Source organism: Pinus tabuliformis, chromosome 1_2, assembly GCF_031772625.1.
Source record: "Pinus tabuliformis cultivar Carrire ecotype Pingquan chromosome 1_2, CPIR1, whole genome shotgun sequence".
Classification (NCBI taxonomy): Eukaryota; Viridiplantae; Streptophyta; class Pinopsida; order Pinales; family Pinaceae; genus Pinus; species Pinus tabuliformis.
Genome location: NC_142298.1, coordinates 193,029,716 through 193,057,713, shown reverse-complemented (window position 1 = coordinate 193,057,713; position 27,998 = coordinate 193,029,716).

Below are 27,998 nucleotides of genomic sequence, written 5' to 3'. Positions count from 1 at the left end.
AGGACTTGAACGCCACGTGTCCGAAGGATAATTATCTGACACCATTCATCGACCAAATCATCGATGACTGCACCGGTTGTGAATCATTCTCATTTATGGATAGTTTCTCAAGTTACATCTAGATTGCCATAAAACCAGTAGACCAACACAAAACTTTCTTCATTTGACCTTGGGGAAACTTTGCCTATCGAAAACTCCCATTCGTTTTAAATAATGTTGGAGCAACATTTCAAAGGGCCATGGACTATGCATTTCACGATATCAGACATATCATTCAAGCTTACTTGGATGACCTTCTAGCCCATTCCAAGAAGCAAGCTCAGCACCTAGATCACTTACGAGCTATCTTTCTTCAGCGTAGGTTCTATAACATACATCTGAACCCGCATAAATTCGTTTTCGTTGTTGAGTCTGAATGCTTACTTGGTTTCATTGTCTCCAAGTATGGGATTAGAGTTGATCCCAATAAGGTAAAGGTAATTACTAAATTTCCTGAACCACAATCCATTTTGCAGCTCCAACATTTGTAGGGGAAAGAAAACTTCTTATGATGGTTCATCGTAAATTATGTTGAGTTGACGAAAGGCTTTATGTGCCTGCTTAAGAAGGGAGTGCCATACCTATGGATGATCAAGCTCAACGATCATTTGATGCCTTGAAAAAGGTGCTTATATCAACCCCACTCTTTAGTGATCCCAACTATGGGGGCGACTTTATTCTATATGTGGAAGCCTCACCATCCTCTTTAGGAATGGTCTTGGTTCAAAATCATGATGACCTAAGTGAGCATGTGATATATTATCTGTCGAAAGTCCTGGTTGGGCCCGAACTCAGAGATTCACATGTGGAAAAGCTATCCTTGGCAGTTGTCTTTGCTGTCAACCGCTTTCGACATTACATACTGTTGCGAAAGACTATTGTCATCTCCTTGGAGAATCCCATGAGACACATTTTTTCTCATCAAGTCATTGGAGGTAAATATTCCAAAAGGATAGTGATCTTGCAACAATTTGATTTAGTTTTCACCGCTGCCAAGCCAAAAAATTCCTTAGTCTTCGCCAAACTTTATCGGATCTTCCCATTGTCGATCCTAACGAGATAGCCCATGATCCTCTCCCAGATGAAGCTGTCTATCTTATCAGCTCTACTGACCCTTGGTATAGTGAAATTCTTTTCTACCTTGAAGCGCAACGTTTCCACCTTGAACTATCGTCAGGTGACCATTGTTGCATTTACCACCAAGCGTGACACTATTTAGTGCTCAACGATACGTTATATCGTCGTGGTGCTGATACAATTCTTCAACGTTGCCCACTCATGAATAGGCGGAACATATTTTAAATGACTGCCATGTTGGGGCATGTGGCATTCATCTTTCTGGCATACCTACTGCTCAGAAAATTTTGCGCATAGGCTACTACTGGCCAACCTTGTTCAAAGATTGTATCAAGGCTATTTGGTAGTGCCACCCTTTCGAAGTGTTTACAAAGAAAATGTGCGCTCCTATGGCCCTATTGCACTCGATTATCTCCATCAGCCCCTTTTCCAAATGGGGGATAGACTTCGTCACTTGCAACCCCACTTCCTCTGTTGGACACAACTACATTATCGTAGTTGTGGACTATTTCACGAAATGGGCCGAAGCCCTTCCCACTTTCTGGGCTGATGGAGAAACCATGGCACTATTCCTGTTCAATCAGGTCATCTGTCACTTCAGCGTGCCCTGTACGATTGTTACAGACTATGGGTCTCATTTGTGAAATCACATGATGTCTGACTTAAAGTCGTTGCTCGATTTTCGCCACGATCAATCATCCTCCTACTACCCCCAAGATAATGGCCAAGTAGAAGCCATCAATGGCGTCTTAAAAACTATGATCCATAGGTTATTAGGGAACCATAAAACCCACTGACATCGAATGTTATATCTTGCTCTGTGGGAATACCTAACTTCAGTAAAAAAATGCTACAGGCTTTATACCTTTTCAACTAGGTTATGGCCTGGAAGCAGTTTTGCCAATCGAGTGTCAGATCCTTCCTTACAAATCACTGTTGAACTCTTGCCCAACACCACTGCCGAAGAAGAGTGCCCGCTATACCTAAATCAACTAGATGAAACCCGTCGAGATGCCAAATTGACACTTGAAACCCACAAGCGCCTGGTCAAAGCCCAATACGACAAAAAGGTCAAGCCTCGTTCTTACCAAGAGGGAGATCTTGTTTTAGACTATGATAAAAAACATGACCTCTTGGGGGTAGGAATGATTCAACCCTTATGGCTCGGTCCATATGTCATCATGAAAGCCCTCTCAAAAGGGGCATATGAACTTCAAGACTGGGAAGGAGTCTTGCTCACTGAGCCCCGAAATGGGCTCTATCTGAAAAAGTATTATGCCTAATATTGCACTAGGCATGTGCTTTGTAATTTTATGTATTTATAAGTTTTTCTTCTTTTTGATGTGACTGGATTTTTTGGTATTTCTTGAAGTATTTGTCTCATACATATTTCTTGTCATGCAGATGTCTTCATTACCCTTAGCATGCGTAGGATACGCAAATGGTGCTAGTCATCACACATGGAACATTGCATCAACTGCTTGGGTCATTTACACACTTGAGTCATACTTGTTTTGTTCTGGGGGGGTCTTGCCTGGTACTGCCGCCAACAATATTGCTGAGTACATGTCTGTAATTTCACTTCTCACTGAAGAATCATCAAGGGAAATCTCCAATCTGGTGGTCAGGTTAGACTCTCATCTTGTTGCTATGCAATTGAAAAATCATTATCACATTCTTAATCCAATTTTGTTGCCTCATTATTTAAGCATATGACTCTTGGAATGTCAATTTGATTTTATTACATATGAACACATTCCTTGAGAATTTAATACAGTTGTTGATTCATTAGCAAACTAGGTGTTAGATTGGCATCTGTCTAATTCATTATATTTACATGTATGAAAGTAAATATTTACACAGTTAAAAATTTACAAAAACACTTAAAAACATTTACATCCTAAAATATCAATATCTATATATATATATATATATATATATATATATATATATATGTATGTATATATATATATATATATATATATATATATCGAATCCAGTCTTTTACATTAGAAAATTTCCCAAAAATTGGGTGTTTTAAGTACAAAATGGCTACTAAGCCTAGCTATAAACACCCATTGGCTATAGCATGCACCTGCTAATAGAGCCTATTATTCATGAAAAGACAATACAACTCTAGCTATCCTCTAAAGAGGAACTAGAAACCTCGCAGGCACACCAACTGTGTGTCGCTGCATGTGAGCGGGGATCTTCCTGATAGGAAGGGGGGGCACACCCATGCTCAAGCTCTACATGTTCCTCATAACCTTGCGAAGACTCTCAACATCACCCCCCCGGGTAGTTGGCCACCTTGTCTCACTTGGTGAGGCTTGCCTGCAGGTGGCACCGGTGCCACATCTGTGTCAGGTAAAAAGCTTCACGTCAGTAATTGTTCACCCATAAAATCAACAAAAACATAACATAAACATTCAAAAGCTTAAAAATACTTTAAGTACTCTCAAATAAACCTTCTTAATTTGAGGCCCCCAGTTTGTACTAGGCAGAAAAATCAAGTCAGGATCACCTGTGAAGTCCATGCCCTCGTAGGCATAGTCATCTATCATCACAATCTGACCACTAATCCATTTGAAGAAATCCTCTTCAAAAAAATGTTGGATGGGTCGTCCTCCTGTGTGAGGATCGAGCGATGCCCATCACCTTTGCCTAGGCTCCCTCGGATTGGGGGACCTAAGCTCATCCGTGGTTGCATAACTGGCACCCCTCAAGTATCAAGGATACAATGAGAGTGATGTACCCAAAACTCTGTTGGGTGTGGGTCTTACATGTAGTCAACTCTGCCTTCAATTGACGAAGCACTGCCTCACACTAGTTGAAGATCTGCGGTTGGACACAGTCAACTGCAAGAAACAATTGGGCCTTTGTTGCGACATGGGGACTTTTAGACCCAACCAAGTGCACAATCATCCATAAAACAAACCTCATACCTGGATATGATCCTCTCTATAGGGACTCTGTTGCTAACAAGTCTACTCTCAGGGACACAATAAGCTCGGACCAGATATAAAGTGGATCGGGTATCGGGCCTACCACTAGTCAAGTTTTCCCGTGCTCCTCTGCACGACAAACCTGTCAATAAATATATGTCATCTCATCCAATAGCAAGCTCATGGTCCCTGATCCTGAACACATGTTCGTGTTCATCCCAACGCTGAATAATCCAGCTCAAAAGGTCCTCCTGACCTTTCATCAAGTCCAACTATGCATACTTCATCAAACCACATTGGCGCAATAAGCATGCAAGATGGATCATTTCACATAAGCAATTCCTGTCGATCATGGGCCTGTTCTCTCCATAGACTAGTCATAATGGTTCAAAACCTACACAAATCAACCCAAAAATAAGTGAAAATGAGGCAAAAATATCAAGAAAACACTGTTTGGAGTTTTAGAGTGTGCCCTCATGCACTAACACCCCCCCTTGTGGAAAACAAGGAGGATTAACGCCCTCCCCCAGGTTGTAAATGGCATTTAACGCTCCCTACAGGCTTGGAAGGGGGCGTTAGGCGCAATAAATGAGCTAGGGCTCCCCAGATCTCTAAAAATCCACCCCAAAAGCAACTAAAAAAGGTTGAATAATTAAATATAAGGCTTTTTGCATCTTTGTAGGACTGAAAACACGTCAAATGGTCGCCCGGATCACCCACAATCGTTCCTGGAAAATCTGCTCCTCTTTAGTTCCAAAACACTCTCACAACTCTCAAATGATGCAAATGGTGAAAGTGGAGGCTCAAGAACTCCCTTATAGTCAATTTGAAGACATGGCTTTATCTTAATTGAAGTCATTAAAGTAGAAGTATTCCATTTCCTATGATATTTATTAGGCGCCATGACCCCATATTGGCAGAAATTGCTCATGTTTTGATGAAAGAATTTTTAGGGTTGAACGACAGAAATGACCATGCTTGATTCTCAATGAGTGCTTTCTTTTATGGGATGTTTTATTGCTCTTAAACTGAAAAATCCCCGAGTTTTTCGTCACTGTGCTAGTTAAACACTTACAACGACGGTCTGAGCAACTCTTTTTCTCTGTTTTTCTAGATCACTAAACTAAAAAAGATCGACTGAGCATTCTTTTTTGGGACTTTTTTCTCGCTCATAAAATTGAAAAAACCCAGAGTTCCTTCTTCAGGCTCATTAAAAACTTATGAATAAGCTCTGAGCATTCTTTTTAGGAACTTTTCTCATTTTTTAAATAAAAAATCCCCGAGTTTTCGTCATCGGGCTCGTTAAAAACCTACAACGACGATATGAGCACTTTCTTTTTTGGGACTATTTCTTGCTCTTAAATTGAAAAATCTGGAGTTTTTCCCTTCTTCGGGCTTGTTAAATCTATGAAGAAGGAATAAGTAGTTCTTTTACCTCTTTTTCCTCGCTCATCAAACTGAAAAAGATACCTCAAGTTTTCTTCATTCGACTCGTTAAAATTTGATGAAGGTATATTGAGTTTGTTGTCGCGTGACTCATTAAAATTCCATGACGAATATCGAGTTTACTCCGTCTCCTCGTACTCCTAACAAAATGAGGCAAAAACATATTGAGCATATGTTTCTCTTTATTCAGACTCAATATATTAACTTACGGAAAAGGAACCTTTTCGGGTATACTATTAAACCTTTGTCACACCTGGTTAACAACTATGACAAAGGGACCACCTTGGAGTCATTCTTTACGATCTTTTCAAACTCTTGAAATATGAAAATACCACCGAGTTATCCTATCTGGACTCGTTAAATTAAACAGATGAGGAATGGAGTTGCTCTTTACGATCTTTTTAGACTCTTGAAACATGAAAATACCAATGAGTTTGCCTGTCTAGACTCATTAAACTAATTAGATAGGGCATAAAGTTTCTCTTTTACGATCCTTTTCAGAATCTTAAAACATGAAAAGACCGATGATTTTACTCGTCTGGACTCACTAAACTAATCAGATGGGGAAAGTGGACAATACAATTGCTTTGTGTTTAGTATTTTGAAAAGAGTTTTCTGGCAGCAGTCACTCCCTTGAACATGGAACTCCCTCAGATAAACCTTCTTTCTGACAGCCTCTCAATATGAACCTTACCATCTATGAGTTTAGCCTATATACTCCGATGTTCTTGCATCTCTGTATCCTAACACTCTTTGGTGTTCATGAGTCTAGTGCTGCACGATTAAAACCGTTGTCGTGCCTTGTATTGTTCAAGAGAAAACCTTTATCTTCCGTTTCCTCCATCAAACCATCAAGCAGATCCTGTCATCATACCCTCTGTCTCTTTGACCCAATGCTCAAAAATATTCCTCAAAAAACAATCATTCTTGTCCCATTTAGTGTTGATTGATGTAGGACACCTTGTTGCCTACCTTTCAACAGGTATCTTCCTATTGACTTCAACACTCTATCTAGGAAGAAGACCGAGAAACACTTTAGTGCCTTGGTACTTGCAGACATCAGTGGCATGTCACCTTGTATTTGGTCAGGGGTTTTCATTATTGGCTCCTAGTTAAACAATTCTACGAGTGTTCGACGACAATTTTTTTTTATTGACACTCGCTAGATTATACTGTGCATCTTGGAGACCATCACCATTATTGGTGGCCATCCTCGCGTCTGTTAACGGTCCCCATTATTGATTGGTAATCAGACGATTTCGTGCATGTTCGACCTCAACGCCTTTATTCACATGTATTGATCTATGATGTTGTGGTGAAGCATAAATTAAGACCTTGGGTAGATGCTTACATCACTTAGCCTTGTTTCCTCTCCCAAGTTGCATTTATTGTTTTTTGGAGACAACTCATTAGAATGATCCTATTATGACACAGTTCCGCATTGTGCTTATCAATGGCCAACATTGTCATATCTCTTTATTGAGAAAATCACTCTGACATAGCTACTAAACGTGGGAATTCCCGACTCAGGACATGATTTTAGTTGTTTTATATATATGTGTTGTATCAGGTTTCTCGTACCACCCAAAGCTCCCATCCTCTCTCTCTTTTTTCCAAAGAAAAGGGCAGTTAAATATAAAGTATTTCAGCCATCATTGTAGCCTCTGATCACACACTTTAGCAAGCATCTTTTATATAGGAAAATGACCTCCTCACCAGCTCAGAGGAGAAATACATGATGATTGAAGGAATGACCAAGTTCACAGGCCTAGTTGTCAAGCTAACACTATCTAGGCAATAGCAACCTACTCTATAAAGCTTCCTAGCAAGGCTAAGGGTGCGTTAGTGCCTAGGGTAACTCTATCTATTACCTCGGGAAGAGAATTAGTGAAACTTAATGAGTTTCTATGGGTCAAGGGAACAAGTTGACCAAGAAATATCCTAAGATTCTCTCCTATGCCAGTTCACAAAAGTAGGGAAACATCCGAACTTGACCTGTTTGGAGGAATTACTAATTCCTAATGGATTCTACAAATGGGAAAGAGCACAAAGGCATGGAAACATCATTGATTTTGCCTAATGGAACTCATGAAGGACTTGGCAACCCTATCCTCACATGCTATATATGCAAGGCTAGGGCCATTGTGAAAGAGGTCAAACCATTTGAAAGGATTGCCTATTTGACTGTCGAGCATAGTTGTAGACAAAGGCATCAGAAGAGGTTAAGAAGGGAGAGAGAGAGAGGAGCTGGAGGGGTAAGGGAAGGCTGATACAACCGATGGTTGTAATCACTCTTTTCTACATCAATATATAATTGAAATTGTGTTGTCCACTCCATGATGTTGGTAGTATAACTTGTTTATATGTTTATGCAATGTAATTTATGAGTGGCTTAGATATATGCAACTAGATATCTTTATATGTTCATGCATTGTTTATCAAGGTTTTATGTTGTGATATTACGTTTGTCTTATCTATGTGCATGTTTTGATCTGGAGCTGGCTTAGGGGTATTCCGCCTAGCTACATTGTGCTCTCCAACAATACCACACTGAGACTTGAGGTAGTAAGTCCTTCTTCCTGCTTTGATATTCATTTGTTAAGCATAGATATGCATGCATCTTTGTGACAACTGTAGCTAATCTGACTATCTACCAAGGATCTCAAGAAGATCCTTAAGGGTTTCTACATCACCAAACACCCGTGCATTAATCCATATAGTAGAGACTGGCAGGAAAGTGAAAGCTCCCAGGAGAGATAACAATGGTGAGTATGTGTTGAATGAGTTTAAAAATTTTTGTGCAAAAGAAGGCATTCAAAGGGAGTTGAAAACACCCCATAACCCACAAAAAAATGGGGTGGCTAAGAGGAAGAACAAAATTATTGTGGGAGTAGCATAGGCAATGTTACATGACCAAAGCCCACCTCTACACTTGTGGGCTGAAGCATGCAACACAATGTCTATTTGTAGAACATGAGTCCTCATAGGATTCTTGGCATGAGTACACCAGAGGAAGGTTTTTTAGGTAAGAAACTAGATGTGTCACACTTTAGGATCATTGGATCATCAGTTTACTATCATGTTTCCAAGGAAGCAAGGAAAAATCTAGAGCTAACAACAGAGTTGGGCATCTTTGTGGGGTACACAGATACACCTCACAACTATCGGGTGTACTTTCCATCTCTCAGGATGAAAATTCTTAGACGGGATGTGAAGTTTGATGAGGAGAAGAAAATGAGGTGTTCTCTTGAGAGGGAGCTTCAGTTGCAGTCTGATTAGGAGCTTTTGCCTCCAAGGGAAGGACCTCAGGAAGTTGTGGAGAAGGCACAAGAAAAGGAGTAGAGAATTGAGACATCCACTCAAGTAGAGACATCCAGAGAAGGAAGAAAGCAAACAAGGGAAACTGACATATTATTGCAGGATGCTAGAGAGAATGTGGGAGAACCCACATCACAAAACAGGAAGAGGAGGTCACTGGATCGATACATTGGCTACATCGATCTGATGAGTGAGATGGTAAAGACAGGTCCATCCTCATTCAAGGAAGTTGTAGATCAACTGGTATGGGTTGATGCTATTGTAGAGGAATATGATTCCATTTTCAAAAATAGTGTTTGGGAAGTGGTCCCAAGACCAGTAGACAAATCAGTGGTTGGTCCGAGATGGCTTTACAAGGTAAAGCATGTAGCAGATGAGAGCATAGAGAAACACAAGGATAGATTTGTGGCCAAGGGGTTATCTCAGGTGAAGGGAATTGACTATGAGGAGACCTTTGATCTAGTAGCAAGGTACTCATCCATAAAGTCAATTCTAGCATTGTCAGTGCAGATGGGGTGGAAGATCCACTGGATGGATGTGAAGACAACATTCCTCAATGGAGTTATTGAGGAGGAGGTGTATATTGAGTAGCCAGGGTGGTTTGAGACCTTTGATAGATATTCACATGTGGGCAGACTCAAGTGACCATTCTATGGACTCAAGAAAGCACCCTGTGCTTGGTATACCAAGATCGATAGCTATCTCACCAAGTTGGGCTTCACCAAAAGTGAAGTAGATGCAAATCCTTATCACATTGTGGTAGAAGGTAAATTATTTATTATTTTTCTATATGTCAATGACTTGATCTTACTGGTGATGAGAAGCTGATCATATATTGCAAGAAGGACCTTATAAGAGAGTTCAAGATGAAGGACATGGGCCTCATGCACTACTTCCTTGGTTTGGAAGTATGGCAAGGAGATGGGGAAATTTTTGTTTCTAAGGGAAAGTATGCCAACGAGATAATTTAGAGGTTTTGCGTGGAAAAGTGAAAACGTATGGAGACTCCTCTAGAAGGAAACTGGAGGAAGGAGGATGCTACTTTAGGTGAAGTAGTGGAGGCTACCATTTATAGGAAGCTTGTGGGTTAACTTATGTATTTGGTGAACACATGACCGAACATGTGTTATGCAGTTAACCAGCTTAGTCAAGCAATGGTTAAGCCAACCAAACTATATTGGAAGGAAGAAAAGCATGCGTTGAGATACCTCAGAGGCACTACGCAGTTTGGTCTTTGGTACAAACGAACATAGGGAGTGAAGCTGCAAGGCTTCATAGAAGCAGATAGAGAAGGGAGTCCATCGGACAGGAAGAACACATCAGGAGGAATTTTCAGTGTTGGGTCCCCATTAGTTTGTTGGTACAACTGGAAGAAGAGATTTGTGGCACTCATCTCAGTAGAAGCAAAGTACATGGATGCCAGTCAAGTAGCATGCGAGGCTATTTGGATGAGAAATATTCTTGGTGGGTTATTTGGTCAGAATATGGATCCTACAATGATTTATTCTGACAATTAGAGTTGTATCAAACTCTCTAAGAATCCATTATTTCATGATCGATCCAAGCATATCGACATTCAATATCACCATATATGATATTGTGTGCAGAGGAGAATTATGCTGTTGTAGTACATTCCAACAGAGGAACAAGATGCAGATATTTTTACAAAGGCCTTGTCAAGAGGCAAATTCGAGTTCCATAGAAGCAATATCTGAGGATACATGGATCTTGTCACTTAATTAACTTAATAAATTCGAGTTGGAGACACTTGAGTTTAGTTCTACATGATTGATTTCTAATTTGTAGCAATATATTTAAGTTAATTTGAGTTATTGTCAGTTTAACTAGTTCTCACTGTCAGAAGAACTACTGGAGGTCAAGTTGTGGGTGTGTAACTTTTTTCACACTGAGTGATCATCCAGTTAACTTATCAATTAGCCCAAAATAATTGTCGCATGCAAAGAATTTGAGTTACCTAGTTGAGATTGGAGCTCAAGGGAAATGCACTATCATTTGTAAACTAATCCAAGTTGTATAGGTGGTGCATGCAGTCAGAGGATGGACCTATGGTAATTGCACAATTCCTTGGTGTGAAATTCTTAAATAATAGGGACAATTTCCCAAGGGAACAATGCAATGAAATAAGAGCTTGGGAAGGCTTGAAATTGACTAAGTGTTGGTCTAGGTTTAGTCAGTTAGGCAGAGAGATAGGCTATACTAGTGCAGGGCGTGCTCAGGCTTGAGCAAGCATTGTATTTCTTCTCTATTCTTTGATTATTGCAATACAGATAGTAACGGGTTTTGAGCAATTTATTTCCCCTAGATAAATCTATGTGTATGTGTGATGTTTCCTTTTGCATGTCAATGATTCTTGTTTTAGATGGTGAATTAACTTACGCAAATGAGTAGAGTATCTTTAAGTCTTGTGATTTAGTAAATTTCATGAGCAATTTTGAATCTACACATTACTTTCTACATTTAGTATTTATTCACCCATATGTTCATGTTTTTCTTTATTTTAGAATTTCTCATGGAGATTGGGTGCTTTTAGTATTCATGAAGTAAGGCCCTTGGTTCATGGGAAAAACACATCTCTTCTTGAGGGAATGGAAAATATTAGTTCATAGAAATGCAGGTCTCTTCTTGAAATGAGGGATTTTGGCCTCAAGTCACATCCTAAATTGCTTCATTATTGTTGATATATATAGCACTGCATACTCTCTTATGAAATTTCAATTTCTTTCATAACCATAAGTGATACTTTTGTTATACTTATTATGTTTAAATCTATAAACAAGGACCAAGTAATGTTCATCATTGTCAAAATCCACCACAATGTTTGATTTGAGCAAAATTCCTCATAAAAACAACCCCTTTAAAGGATGAAGATCACAATGGATTGTAAGTTTGACATTACGAATATATAATTATTATTGTAGGGATTACTTAGAGGAAAATCTCTTCGTAGCTCCTAACATGTTAGAAGGAAAATACTTCTTAATTCAAATGTAAAAAATTATAAATACACTTGTTACACACACACACACATATAGATAAAGCTTAGGAGAGATCATCATGTTCGACTAAGTGTTGCAGGTCTAAGAGATTGTCATGTTTGACTAAGTGTTGTGGGTCTGAGAGATTGTCATGTTCGACTAAGTGTTGTGGGTCTAAGCTATATATATATATATATATATATATATATATATATATATATATATATATATATATATATATATATATATATATATATATATATATATATTTGTATACACACACACACACACATAAAAACTCAGGAGGGAGTCACATAATTCTAAGTACCAAGGGAAAACATCTCCTCTTATATCTATATATATATATATATATATATATATATATATATATATATATATATATATATATATACATATATATATATATATACATATATATATATATATATCAAGAGGAGATGTTTTCCCTTGGTACTTAGAATTATGTGACTCCCTCCTGAGTTTTATATATATATATATATATATATATGTATGTATATTTGCATATATGTTGGCTGCCACTTATGTTGAAAAGTGTAAACTAGGTTCGGTCTTCATAATGACATATGTAATCATGATTTTATGGATTTGATGTAAAAAGAAAAATAAATTTATTATTCTCATTCTTGAGGCATTGGTTTCATGCTCAAGAAAAAATTATTAATAGGTCAAGTACCCATTGAGTGCTTCTAGGTTTGTCATAAAAGTCATGAAGTCAATTAAGTCATTTCCATGTATGGAAGACCCTTGTGGGCATTTTTGTATTTTTTTCTTGAAGGAAATCCTAGGTTGCGAAATTGTGTCAAGAAACCAAATCGACCAATATTTAGGTTCAAGCTAGTCCTCGAACGAGAGGGGGATCCCTTAAGTGGTATAAGGCTTTTTAATGTTGTTCACTATCACTGTACAACAACCTATGAAGCACAATGCAAAATCTAGGATTTTTTGTATAGGTGGTTTCTGATGAGTCCCAAAGCCCTGGTTATCAAATAAATTCCTCTCTTATAGAGGCTTGAAAATATGAGATTTTATCTTCAACTATTTTCTGATGTATACCTTTTCCCTATGCCTTTTGACTATCTGGAGATCTGAATTTGGTCTCTTAAAATATGCTAACTTTCCAACAACCAAGGAAATGAATCTTTTATTGATTTTTGAAACCGCGGTCAGATTCCACCTTGGACAACTTAGATGAATGAGATGATTATTGCATTAGATTCCTCTTTTTGAGAGGAGCAAAATCAACCTAAAGATCACCTTATTTGGACAAGAGAAAGTTGTTTTTTGAATTGATTTATTCACTCATGTCTATTAGGTTAGGTCGACCCTAAGCACATGTTAAATTGGATAGGTCGGGCTCAACCCCAAGTGGAATCTCATGAAAGCCCATAAATAGAAGAGACATCAAGCTCATTTGGACACAATTATCAAGCCATTTTCTCTTCTATTATTGTCTTGGTTCGCATAGGTCTGTGAGAGGAAAGTTCGTGCAAGGGTCCGAAATCTTAGGGGTGAAGCTCACACTGATCTAGGGTTTTTTGACTCTTGGACGTTGGGATAGAACTGGGAATTTTAGTCCCTGTATACTAGTACGTTACTACGTAGTGGTCAAGAAATCATCCAGAAAGTCCTAGACACTGGCATAGAAGCCTATGGGAGTGTCCATGGTTTCAGGGGCAGTTTAGGTTGTATTGGTCCCTGGACACATGTAAAATATGGTCTTGAGAGCATCCGAGCTGCCATAGATGCTTGTACAGTTTACTTATCAGAGTGTCCTAGATTTGAGGTAGATATGGGTATGTTTGACCCTAAACACCCTCATCTAGTTCACCTGGGAGTGTCCAAATTTTCTCTGGATGCAGTCTTCCAGTTATGCAGTCCAGGACTGCTATAGATGATCACATAACTTCTCCTCCCTATGCTCGGGACTCAATGATGAGATTTCAGTATTCCAAATATTCCGTTCTGTGACAACAATGTTCAACAACATCTAGCAATTAACTATAGTCAGTGACAACACATTACAACCATCAGAATGATGGTTTGATTATAAGCATGATTGGATTTGTTTCATGGATATCATAGTTGTTTTGTTTCATAGATAAAGTTATGGATCATTGTACTCTCTTTTGCTGAATCATTTGATGATGATCTAAGAAGAAGAATATTTGCAAGGGTTTTCCCCATAGTGGCTTTTGCCTCGGTCTAGACCAATCTTGATGTCTTTATGTGTGTGCAAGCTTTTCTTCTATTGTTCCTTTATGTTCCACCACATTGATGATGATGTTGTTCTTTCTATATAATTGCATATGTTCATGAATAATGGTGTATATATGAATAATGTAATGATGATATGAGGTGAACTGAATGTATTAATGAAGAAATGCAATTATGAAAGCAAATAAAATTGTATCCCTATGAAAAATTAACATGGTATCAGAGTTGGGCTGAAGAAAATTCATGGAGATCACCTCAATGTTGACACCTTTGGTGGAAGTAAGAAGTGCATTATGGAGACCTAAAAGAATTCTAGGGTTTGAAGAAAACCCTAGGAAACTTGATTATTAGGGTTTGATGGATTCTATGAGGGTAGGCTTGGAGAGAAAACCCTAGTTTATGGAAACAATATGAGATATGGAATCTAGCTGGTCAATGTGAAGATTCTCAAGCACTTGACATAGATTTGATGAAGCCCTAGATGGGATAATCCCTAGCAGACCTGGTTGGAAAATTGAAGGCAACATGGGTATATGGACCACGGACATTGTTAGTGTGAAATTTCTTGGAAGGTGTACCAAAAACACTTCACTTAAGTCACTAGCTGACAAGTGACCCTAACAACAAGTTGATGGATGCTAGCAATTCAAATCTGAAACAAAAATGGAAAACCTACAATAAAATCATAGACGATCCATAATAGAAAGCAACAATATAAAAAATCCAATGTAATAACCTAGTTAGAAATACTTTGAGTGAATACATCTTTTATTAATATCTCCTGGTGAAGGATATCTATAGATGGATCTGCAAGTCCCCCTTCGTGGGATGGGGCCTTTGATGTCCTTGATGATTTAGAAAATGATTCTCTCTCTCAATATGTGAAAAACCTCGACAAGAAGTGGAGAACTCAAAATGGGAGCTCAAAGAAAAAATACGATAATGGTGATGATGACTATGATCATGGTGAAGAATGAATGAAAAACCCTCCTATTTATAACAAAGTATTGAGTTAATCTTGAAAATGGAGAATAATCAAATAATATTAACCAAATTCATATCTAACCACTTGGAATACTTTATTATATTTATTAGAGAGGGAAAATATATTTAAAATGGTTAAATATCTTTATTTAGAAATAATTAACAAATAAAATTATTTCGCAAGAATTAAGAATGGTGCGAAATCAAAATAATTATTAAATAGCGATTTAACAATTATTCTAATAACAGAAATAAGGAAAATTAATTAAATAGTGATTATTTAAATATTTCTAAGGGATTTAGTCAAATGTGACAAGGAATAATTATTTAAATAATGATTTAATAATTATTCGTAGAGAAAATTAAATAAATAATGATTTATCTAATTATTCTCATGGGTTTTTTTACTTAAACCAAAAAATAATTTAATAAAAGCGGTTTACTAAATTATTTTCCATAGTGAAAGTGATTCTACTATGGAAAAATTAAATCTACATGATGTATTTCGATCCACCTAGTTAGAAATGGCTAGGTGATCATTTTTTGGTGATAACAAACATTGATGGCTGTTGAAGATTGGTTCAAGAGGAAGAGGATTACCTCTCATTAAAGGTAAGGATTTCTTGACTCATGATGCCTCTCGCTTTTTTTTTGACCTATGGATATGATGATTATGTTTATTTCTTATACTTCTTGCATATGTATTTGAGTATATGGATGTTTCTAACCTCTTGATGAGATGTGATAAGTGGATCCCTCTTGAGGATCATTTGAGATGCAGGAAGGATGGGTAGAGATGGAAAGGGTAAAGAGGTACTTGATAAAAACATGAAAAAATGCTTCAAGTAGCCTATGTCTAATGAAAATGTGAACATGTATTTGAATACGACAAGGTATGCATGGTATGTTATATTTCAACTTTAACATTGGATGGCTCGGTAAGCCCTAAGGTATGATGAGAATATCTCTTTCTTTGATGGCTCATACATGCATATGAAAATGACTTGGATCTATGTTTCCTATGATAAAATGATGCACCTAATGTTGAACATTTTTGATCTTCTTGAATTCTATGAGGCTGTCGACTATTGATACATGGATAAACTTGATAATTGGCTAACATCCATATGTTGGACATATTGATCCTATAAATAAGGCTATCACCTTGAATCTAGTAAATGATACTCTTGATACTTTTCATGATGAATTTCATATAGAAGGATAGCTTATTAACTCCTGTTAGGGTCCTATAATTTATAGGACCAATTGATGATTATCTGTTTATGTTCATGTCTAGAGATGTTGTAAATAATGATTTCATTCTCCAAATTATTTTCAAAAGTTCAAAAGAAGAAAAGGAAAAGTAAAATATATATGATAAAGGAAAACTGAAAAAAGAAAAAAAAGAGAAAAGAAGAAATATAAAATAGGGGATATATAAAAAAAATGATATATATGAGATGTTGGCTTAAGGGGGCTTGACCAAGGTTCAGAGTTTTTTGCACCAACCAAAAAAACCCTAATTACTGGCCCTTCGACAACAACCTGCATAGCGCCGGCTACAGTCTCACCTGAAGCAGTGTTGGGGGATGCTAGAACTAGGTTTTTGCATCCAGGGATATGTGCTAAGTGGTTCTTATGCTCTGGCAATTCAGATATGCCTTCACATAGATCGGTGTCCTTCTAGGGCTAGGTATTGTAACTTAGGTAAAATGGCTTCTAGACCTTCGTGAAGGTTTGCGATCAGTCTTTGTGGACCTTAAACAGGTAGGTTATCCACTTTTGTGCATCAATAAATAACCCTAGATCTGCCTTCACGCAAATCTATCCAACTCATCAGAAATCATAACAGAAATAATCCTTAACTTCGCGAACACAGATAATTACTTAAAACATGCATAAATAAGATAGATTCAGTAGTTTCATGCAACATTCGTACATTATTTCATTAAAACATATTATTGAGCGACATAATATAACATAAGCAAAATTGACAATAATGCACGATAATTCTTTAAAATAAGTCTTTATTCAATTCCAACATTCAAATTACATACTTTTCCGCCCTGCACACTCAACTGCAGGGGTCCGTTCACTTAGCTATAGGGGTCTGCGCCTCAGCTATGGACTTACCAAGGCCTCCTGCGCACTCAATTGCAGGAGCCTTCCCCTTCCACCTTAGTACAGTAAGCATAGCCTTCTTGCCTTAGCACTTACCCAAATAGTCTCTATCTTCACTTAGCTTACTTAGTTACCTCTTCTAGACTCACCATGACTCAAATATATATCATTCTCAATACAATACCATGGTTTGTGGACCATGGGTGAGTTTGAAAACTAACTTATTTACTTATCCAAACAAGGGGCTATGACCCCTTTGACTCCTATCTACTAGCGTGCTCCGCATCCACATTTTGCAGAGAATTTACATATTTTACAAAAAATTATAGAAAACTTGGGTTAACTAACCCCAAAAATGAACCTAGGGACCCTATCCCAACAGGCCGCCAACACAAATATCGTGACTCGCCCTCGAGTCACTCAGATGGCAACTCAATCTTGCTGCGTAGACCATCGAGCTCAACTTGTAACACTGCAACTTCAGCAACGCTCTGTGCCACAACCTGCTGCACTTCTTCTACCAAAGTTTCTGTTGTCAGGCCCTCCACTGCTAGGCGCATCATCCTTTGTGTCCGTTGTGGCACCTTTAGCTTTTCCTGGAGTGACAGAGTAAGCTGACAAGCTTTCTCTAGTCATGGATGTAATCTGGCCTTTATAAGGGCCTCTTTCCTCTGCAATTCTTCTGCCTGTGATTGTAGCTGCTTTCCTTCCTATAACTTTGCGAGGCATTGTGCTGGCACCAAAGTGCACACAGTTTCTCAGACCTCATCATACTTTTGCTGTGTCTCACAAACATCGGTGTTCAAATTCCACAAGTTCGTGTGCTCTTGCAGATTCATCCATAATTCCATCGCTGTGTTGAACATCATTGCATAGTCTGTGACTGTGGTATCCAATGTTTTCATATTTTCCTTTATTTCTGCTCCGTGCTACTCCCGAACCTTTGGTGGATTTGTGGGATGCAACTTCAACTATATCTCTACTATCTTCATTTGGAAATCAAAGGTAACTCTACAAACCTCGTCCTTTGATGTGTGTATTGAAACAACCAATTTCCTTACTTTTGCTGATGCTTCGACATCCTCTGGGATGTTCAATTATGGCACGATTTTTCAAGCCTTCTTTATCATTGTCTCAAGTTTCTTACTTCGTTGTTGCATTTCCTCCTTGGCCTTCAACACCTACGCTTTCTTGGCTAACATATGTTCATTATTTACTTTGAACTCATTGATGACTGTGGGGGCGCGTTTCTCTCTGATCCACAATTCATCTAAAACCCCCTGGTGCAGTGTGTGGAAGGTCTGGAGCAGGAGCGTGATCAAATTCACTCCCATTTATTTCACTGTACTGAGCACAACGCAATCCTCGTCTGACTTTGTGTGAACAGACCCTTCTGGCAATCATATGACTTTGAGGTCCATAGTTCATTCCAGCTTCGCCATTGTTCCACTTCCCTATGTTAGGCTCGCTTGTACCCCACTCGCTTGCCAAACGCCTGCCTAAATCCTTCTAGTCTAGATCTACAACTCGCACAGATCCTTTTGGATGCTCCCCAGCGTCTGCACATACTGTTGCTCAAATTGTTGCAAAAACTCAGTTGTCGTGTCTCTAACCTTGTCCCTGATCTCATCAAGATCACCTTCTGTAAGCACCATCGGGTCAATGCATGTCTTCTTATTAGACTTATGCTTTTTTCGTTGTCCACCTATCTGCTCATGCCCGTGCCTCTTCAAGGTGAAAGGAGTGCTCTATTCCTCACCACCACCTACTTCCTATTCTGACAACTCCTGCTCATTTATTTGCTGTGAAGCTGAATTTTAACCTTCTTCTGTATCCTGTCATTCTTTCTCAGGCTACTCTTTGGTAGTGCTTTCTTTCTCTCCCCACTCTTTCTTCATCGTTGCCTTAGCAACAACTTCTTTCTTCTTCTGCTTGGCGAGAGCTCATGTGGCCTTTTGAGAGGCTTCCTTACGCTTCATTCCAGCAGATCTCTTTGCACCTTTGCTTGTTACCACATTAAGCTTTGTGGGTTCGCACCACTCTACTAGCCAAGTCCCCATGATATCTTGTGCGTCCATCTCAGATACCAGATATGAAAACTTGTGCCATAGGTTCTTTGGGTCCTTCTGCGCTTGATAGAAACATTGTGGAAGTCGGCCTAGAACTCCGTGAAGGTCATCAATTGTGCAAACGAGGTTGGGGACAACCTTGGCCTCTGACTAATGACTGTTTGCAAGTCCATTTCCATCAAAATCTAGAAAATATTGGACTCTTTGATCTGTTCAGGATCCTTGATCACCCACAACGAGCGAACTTCATTGCTTGAGTAAATATTTCTCCTGCGGAGGAAACTAGCTATCCTCTAGCAACTTCCATGTGACTAATACAATGGATAATAAAAGCCATGCATAATGAAACAACTTGCTTTCTTCCTGGGATTCTCGACAGTTCACGAGGAACTCATTGCATAGATACTTTTCCTAGTTGTATTGCACTCCCTTCGTGCACTGGACTGTGAGTGACACTATCTGCACCAGAACCTCATCCGTATAACAATTCCTCATGATTTCCCCACATGAATATGGGCGACAAACTGCACTGCCTGGTCCTGAATAGAGCTGATAGAATATTCGCGCGACTTCTTAACAAGCCCATACTCTATCATGATCTTGTCTACCAAGTCTTTTTCCCCACTTTTCCCTCCAAACTCCTTGCCCCCCAGCTCCTTTTTAAGGCAACTTTGTTATGCTATGGATTAACATGTCTGTTATCTGGATGGGCTCCCCAACCCAAAGGCACCCATCATGCACCAGCGTGAGGAGCTGGCACATACACACCGTGTTGATAGTTGATCGATGATAATGCAGTACACAGAGCATGTGTAGCAGTCCAGCTTTCTCAACACCTCTTATCCACTTCATCGGCTCTAACCGTGTAACTCCAGTCTCCTCATAGTATATTTTGGTCATATACTTGTTGGTGGCCAAATGTGGAAACCTCTCATGGTACGCGAGGTCCCAATCCTCCATTTTCAGAGCAGGAATGCGTGCTAGGACCATGCCTTCAAATTCCAATTGTTTAGGCAACAAGGGAGTCGACACCATGAATTTCCTAGAATATGGGTCCTTGTAACCTTTCTTTTTCCCTTCCACGGAGGGATATATGCTGGGAGCCATGATATGGGCTCAGCCCCCTCCACATCTAACTCCTCCACACCTTGGTATTCCTCCTCCTCTAAATCAACCAATTTCTTTGGCGGTTTGTTTTTTTCCTCTTTTTGGCTCACTTCGGGGTTCTTCCTCGGTGACGGTCTCACTAACATTGACTTCTTATGCTTCTTCTTTGTGGCTAATTGTTTCTCTTTTGTGGCGGATTGCTTCGGCCTTGATGACCTAGGCGCGATAGGCATAGGGGTTATAACTTCCATACTTGAATTCTCAGGGCTCAACGTGACAGACACAACAACTTTAGAACTTATGGCTTCGGCAGGGTTTGTAGCAGTCATTCATTCTATGAATAGCTCTCGGGCTGTTGCAGTGTAGTTTGCAAAAGAGGGGCGCATCCTGAATGCTTCCTATAATTGATGATTCATAAGATTCAGACAACAAAGCGCCCATGCTACTCTTAGAATGCAAAGTGTTCTTCGTTGGACCAACATGTGTAATTTATAGGAAGTTTTGAATTCAAATCTGACCATTCCCCCCAAATTATGATAATAAATGCATCTTTGGCAGCAGATCTCCAAATATTTTCGCCATAAATAGCACCTACCCACTCCTCTTAATTGATTTTTGGCCATCAAGTCATGAATAGTAACCCCAACATTTACTTTTGGGTCCATGTTCGTGGCACCATCCACCATGGTGCAGCTCATCTAGTGTATCTTTACCTGTCGCACCCCTGTCATTTGTCGTGCAACCTCTCTACCACGTTTTTCACCTAGTCGGGTAGCGTAGTTTATAGTCCTACAATCCCTTGCAACTGCCTAGATTACTAAGACTGTCATGCTTCCATATAGTCATCGCACAGGGGCAGGATCTCCTATGTACAACTTCAGCCTACTTCTGTTCACTTTTCCAGGGAATGGTTCCTCATTCAGCTTCCTAATCTTAATTGCGCCACCATCTGTGATCTCCTTAATAACATATTGCCGCAAACCAGTGCATTTGAAATTTTCCTAGAAAATTCTTCGATGCATGCTCCAAAATCTTGTTAAAAGCTTCCAACATTCCATTCGCTTGTGGGTGATAGGGTGTGCTCTTTTGATGACACACTTGGAATTCTTCAAGCATCACGTTGATTGTTTCATTCAAAAAATGCGTACCTCTATCACTCATAAAAAATTTAGGGCATCCAAACCTTGTTAAGGCATACTTGAATAGAAACATTTCAGTAGTGGCTATTATACAATCCTTTACTGGCTATGCTTCTGCCCATCTGGTTAAATACTACGTTGCAGTAGTAATATACCGCGTGCCCATATTCTTTCCTGGTGGTTGTGTTGGACCTATAAAGTCAATGGCCCATTTCTCAAATACCTGTAATGAGACTTTAGGATTTAAAGGCAATTCATCCCTTCGTGAAGGCTTCCCCATCCTTTGGAAAGCATCGCATGTCTTGTAGTATGCCTTAGAATCCTTGTGTAATGTTGGACACCATAGCCCAACACACAAAATATTTTGCGCGGTTGATTTCCTTGCATAGTGACCTCCGGCCACTCTCCATGGGCTTCAACTTCGCAATATCTCATCCGAACCCATCTTATATAAATGACCCGCAATCATTGAAAAGTCTGCAACGCGAACTGCTAAATCCTTCTATTGAATGGAATAACCCTCCGAGGCTATTCCTGTTCTTAAGAACTGAATAATATCGAAAAAATGATCGTTCGCGATGCACACCACAAAGAGGTGTGCGTCCAACAGTCCTTCCTCAAAACTACTTGTTTCTTCACCTGTTTCAATCCTGGATAGTTGGTCTCAACCCGCATTCAGTCTTCTAGGTTTCACAATCACTTCAAAGTCATACTCCTGGAATAATAGTAACCATTGACATATCTTCCCCCCCCAATATAGGCTTATTGACCAGGTACTTCAGCGCAGAGTGATCTGTATACATTTTAAAGTGTCCACCCAACAAATAATGTCTAAAATTTTGTAGCGCATAGACCATTGCTAACCCTAGAGTAATTCTTCTCAGCTTTGGATAACTTCTTGCTCGTGAAAGCTATTTGATGATAAAAATCTCCCTCACCTGTTTGTGTTAATACTACTAGCGTAGTGCAGGAGGCATCGACATGCACATGAAAATTCTTTTTCCAGTTGGGAAACACCAAAATAGGCACTGTCACATTTTTCTCCTTCAAGACATCCAAACTATGCTAACAATCTTCATCCTAGAAAACATCGCATCCTTCTTTAACAATTTTTACATCAGTGCAGTTATCTAGGCATACGCCTTGATAAACTTCCTGTGGTACCCAGTGTGTCCCAATGTCGTGCACAATTGTTTCACATTTCTAGGGGCTTCCACATTCATAATTACACCGATCTTTGCAGGGTCTACCATGAAGCCCTGCTTACATACAACATGGTCGAACGAAATCCTAAAAGGCACACAAAATATATACTTCTTCAAGTTCAACACGATCTGATACCTTTGACATGTATCCAACATGAGGCGCAGACTCGCAACATGCCACTTCACCAACCCAAATATAGTCCAATCATCAAAATAGACTTCCAGGAACTTATGAATAAACTCTTTGAACACTGCAATCACTACCCGAGAAAATATTGCAGGTGCGTTCTTCAATCCGAATGGCATAACTATATATTGAAAAAAACCCCACTCATTTGCGAAGGTTGTTTTGCTTCGATCCTCCTGTGCGATCTTTATTTGATGATATCTAGAAAAACCATCAGTGAACGCATATGCCCCCTGTCCGCCAACATTTTCTAATACTTCGTCGGTAAATGGTGTTGGGAACAGATCATACACACATGCATCATTCAACTTTCTTACATCAACATAGATACAAATTTCTCCTTTCCATTTTTTTCTCTTGGACCACCATTGGGCTCACCCAATATGATTCCTGTAATGGTTAAATAATATCGGCAACCAACATCTTATCCAGTTCTTGGCGCACCTTTTATTTATATTTTTGATTCAACTGATAGGGCCTCTTCTTAACAGGCTTCACATCCGGCGTCAATGTAATCTTCATAACACCTAAATCTCCGATGATTCCTTTCAAATATGAAAACTTCGTTGGGAATAAATCCTGGTACTCGTGCAGCAGCTCAACTACCTTATCAACCTTTTCTTTGTCCCAATAGGCTCCTATCTTCGCAAACTTAGGTTTTGATTCAGATCCAATGTTTACTTGTTGATTTTTCAAAGGTTCATATATATCTGGGTTTGACACCTTCGGTCCTTCAAATTTGCATTGTTCTTCAGACTCTGGAATGGTAATATTCCATGGATCTTGCTCATCTTCTTCAATAGTCATATTGTAACATTCCAACACATGACACAACTGTGTACTCTAGTCCGGTTGAGCCCATTCTATCGGTTCCTTTGGTGTTCTGAAAATGGATACTTTTATCTCCTGGAGTGCCTCATCAATGCTCTCAAACCCATCCTCAAAGATGAAAGTTAATAGAAAACTCTCCCTTAAGATGTCCCATTCAGCTATTCCATGGCGAAGCTTCGTATCTAGATATCAGTTCATTGAGATTGTGTCTAATGTATGACGGAAAATGTGCACCCATTCTGGTTGTGGTTCTGTTCCCCAGGCCTTAGTCCATCGTGCCAAATGATTGTGCAGATCATCCTTCCCACTGTATTTTTTTGTCATTCTAGTATTAGCATAGCCAAAACTTAACTTCATCATTCTCCTGTATTCTTTCCATCCAGCAAAATTCTCCTTGTGTGTACCCCACCAATGGGCAGGTGTAGCGCACAACGCCAATTCTAGTGCCTACAATTGATTCTCTTTTGGTACTTCCCTCTCAAATTCATCTAAAAATAGTTCAATGTTAGTCAAACCATCATAATGTGGAAGGTTTCTTACCTTAGTTGAAACATACCTCAATAACTTGGTCATCATATTGCAGCGGAGCATAGATACTTCATGCAACCTATTCTGCCAATGTTCAAGCTCTTCATCTGAATCTAAGGTGCAATAGCTATCCCTGTCCCACACAATTCATCCATCAGTTGTAGGATTGATCCAATCCTCATCTCGCATTGTTATCTTGTATATCTTATCAATATCATCATCACTTTCTACATAGTCGTGCATAGGTTCAATATAACACATTCCTTCTATAGGGTCTAGTGGCACTACAACCCTAAGTGACTTTTTCTCAAAGGATATCTTCTGCTTCAAGTTGATTACCCCATTCATATCAATAGCTCAGTCAATTCCTAACAGCGCGGGGTATGGGTTACTATCATCCACTATCTCAATGACTTCAAAGTCAGCTAGCACTCGCACCCGCAATGTCCACCGTTACACCATATAAGCGCTCCATTGGAATAATATTTTGCTGATTCTCCATGCACATCTGAATAGGAGATCACTGCAGCCCAGGTCTCCCCATCTTTTCCCATGTATTCTTAGGCAAGACATTCACATCAAACCCCTGATCTAAGATTACCTGGTCCATTTCATATTCACCTACCTACGTAGTTAGCCTGATCTCGCGCCCTGTTCGTGCCTTATGTTTACCAATCTTTCTTACTGTTCACTACTCAGTAGGAGTCTTTTCTTAATTGGAACATTTGTCTATTAAGTCTTGCAATCCTTCGATTTCTTTCTGATCATGTAGAATCTTCATACAAGTCTTCAGAAAGGTAGTGAGTATTGAAGGATCTACTTCTTACGTCGCATTAGTCTCTGGCAATTTTTCTTGACTTCCTCAGGTGGGGGCCTCAATGAAGTTCTTCTTGGCTTCCATGAAAGTCTCTTTAGTGCAATTAAGGTCAAAGTCTACTTCCTTCTCATCATCCTTGCGCACCGACCCATCTTCCTCAGGCTGCTTATCTTTATCTGTGCTAGTTTCCATGCCACTTCTCAATACAATATTTATGCTCTGATCCTCTATGAAATGGTCAAACTGTCGACAATACTGACATGATGGATGCATGAGATTTGTATAGTCTCGTGCGAAGTGCCCTGCTTCGACAGAGTTATAGTATATTACTTGCACACGCCCTCATCTTGGTCCAACGCCTCTTCTGTTATAGATCTGATCCAAAAGATATATGATAACAGAAATAACCCAAGAATAACAAGATAGAAATAGATAGAAATGCTTCTTTATGGATCAAACCCTTAAGGTAGGGAAACACCATACAATCAATCCTTAAGGAAGGAGAACACTCCATAAGCCATATGCGTGTTCATACAATAATCCTTGACTCTCTCCCTGTGGAGTCTCTAGCCTCTATATAGGCCTCATACATACAATACCATGGATCATTACCATGGTTCCCTCATACCATCGACTAATACCATGGGCCCATTACATTATTACTAACTACTTGTGGTCCCTTACATGATATGGGTTAACCACCTTATTTATTACTATGGCCCATCCCATTATTACATTATTACCTTGGGTACCTCCCTTGGTACCCCATATTATCCCCCCTAGGTATATAACATTCCACCCCCCCAAGCATGTTTCGTCCCCGAAACATGGGAAGAATACAAATAATAAGATCTACTCAAAAGAGTAGTCCATTGGTACCATGCACGTGCATCTAGCCATCCAAGAGAAAGGTGAACCCTTGATCTCGCTAGTGCCTCGCCCGCTTGAGATGGAAGTTGATCGTGGCAGCTCTTATGTGTTGATGTGTAGTAGGTGGATCTAGGCTCCTTGCTATCCATCATACGGGGGTTGTTGTCCTTGTGGCTAGTTGGTTGCCATCTTGTTGGTTGTTTTCTTGCGGGGTGATGTGGGTGATGATATGTTGAAGTTTTAACCCACGGTGTCTTTTTCTTTAATTCACCCTGCTGTGGTGCCTGTTGTCGTGTCTTCTTTTCCAATATGACTTCAACCACTGAGCCCTCCTCTGATGTATCAGCACCTGTAACCTTTTCTGCTTCAGCTTCTGTTTGTGTTTGATTATCTATCATCACTAGCTCATCATCTAATATGTCAGACTCTGGAACATCTTCTGCTTCCGCCTCCTTGGACTCTACCTGTTTATTAATGGAAATATCCTGTAATGTAATTTTCTTCTTTTTATACCAGAGCTTCAGGAATTTCTTCTGTACATTAATATTGATAGTACCCACTGATTCCATCCAAGGGTATCCCAAAACAACATCCATGTTATCCATATCTGAAGCATAAAAATCACCATGGAACACATACTTATCCATAGAAATCTTCAAATCCTTGTACACTTGAACATCCTTATCATCCACTTGTGCGTTTTGAATGTGTTTTGCTGGAATTTGTAATTTTTTTGCTAAGTTGACATTTATGAGATTTTGTTTGCAACTCGGATTTATAGACACAATGATTTTCTCCTTCTGAATCAATCCATGAACCTGCAATAAAGAGATACCAGCAGAAAATAACCCTTTAGGTTCCTTGGTTTCCTTCTTTTCTGTAAAAATAAAATCTTTGCTAGGCTGTGTGTCTGTCTGTGTGAGCTTATCCACAAGATTAGTTTTACGGTCAAAGTGGTCCATAAGATCTTTTGTGAATGTGTCCCAAGTCAAGGGCCTTCGATAGCAACGTTGATGCCATTGCCACCATTGCCGTCTTTCATTGTCCAAGTACAGTATTCCCACACTCAACTGAGTCTCATCATCCATGATGTAATTCAATCTAAAATATTTCTCCATTTGTGCTAGCCATTTGGCTGGATGAGAGCCATCAAATTTATACAAGTCCTGAAAATTCTGACCTAGGGCCGCCATCACAAAAAAATTGGCGAAAATTTGAAATGGTCACAATTCCGTCAATATTACTCAGAATCCCTATTATAACCTGTTTTTGGAAATGGAACAATCATTCTGCATCTGCCCATGTGGTAGAAATCTTGATCCAGGCACTTGGAATTTCAGATCTGCGCTGCAACTCTCCCGCCGTCACCAAAATTTCTGCAAAAAGAGCTAATTTTAAATCAGTGATATCTCCCTCATCCGGACTCCGATTCGACTGATTTTTTTTTTGAATTTGGGTAATTTTTCTCAAAAAATTTAGATATACAATTAGATTTTGTAGATCTTGCACCAGGACGTCCATATCTGCGCCGCAAACTCGCTGCCCTGAAAAATTGTCTGCAACACCACTGATTTTTAGATCAACGATATCTCCTTCATCCGGACTCCGATTCAACCGATTTTTTTTTTTTTTAAATCGGCTATTTTTTCACAAAGAATCCATATCTGTAATTAGATTTTGCATATCTTGCACCAAAAATACAAATCTGATCAGCAAACTCGCCGCCCCCGAAATCCTGCAAAAAAAAAAAAAAAAAATTCTCCACTTTTGTGCCCATGAAAGTGCTCTGATACCACTTGGTATAGCTCTGATACCACTTGTTATAGCTCTGATACCACTTGGTATAGCTCCGATACCACTTGGTATAGCTCTGATACCACTTGTTATAGATCTGATCCAAAAGATATATGATAATAGAAATAACCCAAGAATAACAAGATAGAAATAGATAGAAATGCTTCTTTATTAATCAAATCCTTACGGTAGGGCAACACCATACAATCACTCCTTAAGGAAGGAGAACACTCCACAAGCCATATGCATGTTCATACAATAATTCTTGA